Source organism: Corvus brachyrhynchos, unplaced genomic scaffold (genome assembly GCF_000691975.1).
Source record: "Corvus brachyrhynchos isolate BGI_N302 unplaced genomic scaffold, ASM69197v1 scaffold346, whole genome shotgun sequence".
NCBI classification, from domain to species: Eukaryota; Metazoa; Chordata; class Aves; order Passeriformes; family Corvidae; genus Corvus; species Corvus brachyrhynchos.
In genome coordinates this window covers 5,050,747-5,056,223 of record NW_008238644.1, presented here as the reverse complement: position 1 = coordinate 5,056,223, position 5,477 = coordinate 5,050,747, and the positions used below count along the sequence as shown (strand labels likewise).

The following is a 5,477-nucleotide window of genomic DNA, read 5'->3' as shown; positions in this document are numbered from 1 at the left end:
AGTTCCTTCAGCAAAGACCCCATCTTCATTATGTGAGATGACACATTGTGTTCAGCTGCAGACTGTCTGGAAGGACTGTTACCAAGGCCTGACTCTTTTTTACCAAAAAAAAAAAAAAAAAAAAAAATCCAAACCAAGCCAACTCGATTTTATGGTATGGGGAAGTTTAATGCTGAGGCTCCAGAGCCTCACAAAAGCTTTGCTACAAAAGCCAAAGTTATGGTGTGATTCATTGTAGAAACTTGCAGTTGCTTTTTGCAAGACTTAAGCTGTACTTTAATTACATCTGCCAGACAAAGATTTTTCTTAAAACTGCATCACATAGGAAAGGAGAAAGTGAATGAAAGCAACAACGGTGCAGGCAGCAAAAATCACCTCTGAGCTTCCTGTAGAGTTTTTAAAATTTTAATTTCAGTGGACTGAAGTGTGGGAAAGGAAAATGGTGTATGCTATGTGCCCCATCCCAGATTTGCTTGTCCAGGTTTTGCTCATTTTTCTTGCATCATTTGAAATCTCAGCCTGTTCTGGTTCCCTCTAGATCAGGAGCTGGATTTGGCTTAAGCCAAACACTGATGTCCATGTGGGAAGATGAAGTTTTACTAAGGTGGGCTAAAACCCCAGCTTTACTTTACGTGTTCCCATACCACCTTGTCTCTGCCTCACACCAGGTGGGATCTGGTGTAATGATTTTGGCCTCATTTTGAAGCTAAAAGGGTAATTCAGAGGAGCTACAGGAGGATGTAAATGGAGAGGTCTCTGTGCATTTGTGTTTGCACATTTTGAGGGGAGCATGAAGAAACCAGTCAGTATTTGGGAGCAGAAACTGAGCTTTAGGGAGTTTGAATCTGCTCAGAACCTTCCTAGCCCTATGAGGAGCTATTTTCAGAGTTTGTCCACCATTGTTTGTGATCTGAAATGACTTCAGCAGCATACAAGCCTGATGAAAAGGCCCTTTGATCTGGCTAAATAAATAATAAAGAGGCCAGGAAAAGGGGAAGAAAGGGTTTAGGGGGGTAATGATTGTAGAAACTCGTTGCAAATGTTTTTGCAAATTCAAAGGCCTCAAACCTCTGTGCACACGGGACAGGGAAACTGCTCCTCTATGGTTCAGCTGCATCAGAAATACTCATAATATTATATGCAGTGAGATGTAGCCTGCTTGCTGTTTAAGGGAGAGGTATTTGAAAACACGCCAACAGTCAGCTCCTCTAGACAGGGTGATTTTTGTCTGTATTGGATGGATCCTGGCTGCTTTGAAAGAACATGGTGGGGGGAAGGAGGGGGAGGAGAAAGGTTCAGCTGGCAAGGTTTCCAGTAGGGGAAGCAACTGAAATTTGTCTTCAAAGCATTGGGAATCTAATGAGGTTACTTTTTAACCTAAATAGCTGCACAGAGGAGAGGTTTCCTTTGCAAGCAAATGCTGGAGTAGTAGAACAATTGCAAGACTAATCCATAAATTACAGAGCAGCGTAGCAAAGGAAGGGAGCGAGTCCTCTATTCCCCTCTCTCTCCCACACGCTTTAACAGAAACTGTCACTTAGACAAGAAACCTTCTATGTTGCTAAAGGTGCAGCTGGGTGATGGTGTGGGGATTTTAAAGGCAAACAGCTCCGGGGAGAGCCTTTGCCTCACACCAGGACTGTCCTCGAAGTCTCCAGTTTTCCTGCGCCGCAGCTCGGCGTTTATCGGGATTCATTTGGATTGGTAAATGTGTGCATTTTTTGAACTGTGCGTCAAGGAAACAAAGCCCCTTCTCTCTGCTCCCGAAGCCACACCCTTTTCTGCGGGTTTTTCCCCTCATTGTTCGGGGGAATTTGAGGGTGACCTAATGATGCGGTTAAATAAAACTCGTTGAGCAAGATAAACATTGGGGAATTCACAGCATTCTCATGCTTCACCCTCCCCAGTCTGGGAAAGGAATGGGCTGTGTGGTAAGTTTAAACCAGTCTGCAAACAGTTTGCCTCACCTGCTCCTGGGCGGTGTAAGTTTGGGAACAGTGTATGTTGGTAATGATGTTGGTTTAATGTAAATACCGGGCATGCCAGAGGCATCTCTGCTGTTATTTGGAAATTTTAAAGAAAAGGGCTGGCTTCGTGTGAAGCTCCAGGGTCCTGTTCCCTCCCGTATACCTCAACTGCACTTGAGCATTGGTGGTGAAAACAAACCTCCAGTCTAAGAGCAGAGCACGGGTGCCTTGGATTCTGTGTCCTGGGGGCTGCAAGGTCTCCTGTGGCAGCACAGCGAGAGTGGGAGCAGTTTTGGATGCAGAGGAAGCCCCTGTCTCTGAAGCAGTTTTGGATGCAGAGGAAGCCCCTGCCCCTGATACAGTTTTGGGGGCAGAGGAAGCCCCTGTCTCTGATGCATTTTTGGGGGCAGAGGAAGCCCCGTCTCTGATGCAGTTTTGGGGGCAGAGGAAGCCCCTGTCTGATGCAGTTTTGGGTACAGGGGAAGCTCCTTGTCTCTCTGATTCAAGCGCCATCCTCCATCTGGAGCCCAAGCGACTGAGCTCCTGCTGTGGTGATTAATCCCATTGACTTCACAGAAAGTTTTTGAGAGGGAGGTCTGCAGAATTTGTCCCATAATTAGTAAATCACTCTGTGCACTGCGTTCCCCTGAGCAGCATCAAAGTGGGGGCTAATCAGGTATGACTGGGCAGCAGAACAAAAATGCCTGGGTTTGATTTCGGCTGTGTAATGGAGTGGAGCCTGCTCCCTCCCGCAGTCAGCATTTCCTGGTTTGTGCAGGAGGGCTGGGGAAGAGAGGGGAACTGGAGCTTCTTGAACACGAAACATGCAGGAGAAGCTGGAAAGGCATTAAAAAAAACCTTAACGAGCCAGAGACCTTTCCTGATCCCTTCATTCTTCTGCCCTCCCCACTGTGTTGCTCTGCCCACAGACCTTGTGTGTGACCCTCTGTCCTGGCAGCCTGAGCACCCCTGATGGCTGCAGAGCTGCCCTTACTCCCTGTCTCTGTCTTCCTGCCTGAAAAGCTGAGTGACCCTTGTAGTTGCAGAGCCATAAATCCAGGTTTGTACTTGGCCTGTGTGGAGCGTTCCTCTGATCCATGCCAGGGGCTGTCAGGGGAGCAGAGATTCCTGCGTGGTGCACAGAGAAGTGGCCCTTAAAGTTATGCCTTCAAACCCAAACACTTGTGGGGATAATTGCTCTGAGGGGTTTTTTTTCTGCATTTGGTTTATTCAGGTCTCTGTGATGCTTAAGCAAATGGAAGGAGATTGTGTAATTTCGTTGTATATGTGTTTTGAGAGTCTACATTTTTTCTGAAGTGGTTGGTTCAGATAAAATTTTGATGACTATTGCGGGGTTACCTGAGGACTCATTCTCTCATGGAGGGAATTTTCTACTACCATTTTATTGGCAATACTGTTAGGTGACAGCAATAGTCATTTTTACTTTTACATTTTGCAGTGCGGCTTAAAAATCTTGAAAAATCCAAATTGTGTTCATTCACCTTTCTGACTCTCTCAGCCCAAAATTGCTTTACTGGAGAAATAAATTCTTCAATTATCTTGTTAATATAAAGAAATCCCAGAGCCAGGTATTTTGTACCCACAAAATGTATGTAAGTATTTTATATGACAAAATTTTAAGTAGTGGGCATGCCAAAAAGTTCTTTGAATGTGTATGTAAAAGTTTGCATGCAAGGTCTTAAAAAGTCTGGTGTCATTGTGAGGTTACTAGGACTTTTAAATATATATTTTTTAAAGGTAGGATGTAGTAACCGAGCTGTGCTGTCTCTTTCTGCTGGGAATATAAATGCATGTGTGACATTTTGGAAGCCCTCATGCTGTTGGTAATGCCACAGAACTAGAGTCTCCAAGCTCTCATGTTCTTGCTTGAGCCCACAGGATTGCTATAATTTGAAGATTATGAGAGGCTCTGGATGTGAGTGCCAAGAAGCTGGAATTCTTGGAAATGTATCCTGTTTAGAAATACTCAGCCACGATTTCCTAGAGTTGTGCTTTACAATAGGTTTTTTAAAAAAGGATCATTACAAGGCATGGCAGTTCATCTGTCCCTTCAGAATTAGTGCTGCTGTTGTGCTTCTTTGGCCATCATTTTGTTCCTTTCATTAGTGCTCAGGATGGCAAGGTTCTGCCACTGGGTCTCTGTTGACAGAATAACAAGATGTTTTTAGTCAAATAGCTCAAATTGTTAACATTGACATCTAAATCATCCTCATTAGGCTTATAAGATTAACTCACTGAGACCAGTCTCTCTGAGTAACTGCTCCAGGTTGTTTTCAGACTGGCAGAGAGTATTTTGTAGGTTGAAAATTGGTTTTTTGCATCCATGAGGCAGACTGGCAACGTATTTCTTTTTGATCTAACTCTGTAGGTCATCACAGATGAAATGTCACAGTAAGGTTATTCCCTAATTGATTATAGCATCAAGGCAGAGCTGTGGTGATAGGTAAAGAATAAACTCAGGAAGATGAGTGGTTTGTGAGGATGCAAAGTTTTAACTCTGCACACAACTGGGTGAGCTAAGAAAGCAGCTGGAAACCACCTGAGACAGACCAGGTGACCTTGAGCATGGCCCGTGATGGTTTTGCCTCATTCTTCATTAGGAGAACTGGCAAATAAAGTTAATGAAATCAATGCAACAATAAGTAGAGCTGCCCCCCAGGGAGGGGAAGAACCAAGTTGCTGCAACTAAACTGAACATTCCTGAGGAAATTAATTGCACATCACTCTTCTGCATGACCCCTGAAATCCTCATGCTGCAAATGATCATTTCTGGGGAAATAGAGCTCCTGAAATGATGCTGCTGGCAGGGACCACAGTCACCTGAATGTGAGAAGGAGAGAAGCAGTAGCTAGAGCACCAACTCTTTGTTTTCTCTTAGTTAACAAAGGCTAGATTTGTTTCCCCATTAGAGAATTTGAGCAGGAGCTTGGAGGTTTCCATGCCCTTTCTCTGCTGGGAACAGGGCAATGAGACATGAGGGGCATGATGCTGAGCAGTGAACCCTGTGCTGGGCTGAGAGCTGCTGAACTCTGCTGTGCTGCTGCCAGGTGTGAGTAATGCCCAGAGGTGAGTGATGGGTATGAGGAGTGATTCCTTCTTTCTTGGAGAACAGGAAGGATGATACTGGGTGTTTGCACTTGGGCTGAGAAGCCTGTTGTGTAACCCTTTAGTTCCCAGGTCAGCTTCCTGCTCGCTGTTGGCAGTTCCTCCGAGGCTCCTGGTGTGGTGGGAATGCTGTGAGCTGCCCTGTCCATCCTCTGCAGGGCAGGAGTCCAGGGTTCCTCCTGGGAGCACAGGCAGCCAGGGGGGTATTCTGTAGCAGCTCTAGCCAGGTGGAACAACAGTGTGTGCTTTTCCAGCTGCAGGGTTGAACTGCATCCCAAAGGGTGGGAAATTTTGTCCGAGCAGCAGGAGTGTTTCAGGACATGCTGAACTGCCAGGCTGGGTCTGCTCTGAGCTGAACTCTGTGCTGAAGAAGAGACTGGCTGC

The 5,477-nt window shown here is 45.6% G+C and overlaps 1 protein-coding gene across 2 annotated transcripts in view; it reads left to right on the top strand.

The window, feature by feature from the left end:
• The window catches only part of AMOT (angiomotin), a 46,679-nt gene that overhangs the window by 16,561 nt on the left and 24,641 nt on the right, over positions 1–5,477 (top strand). The window lies entirely within an intron of this gene.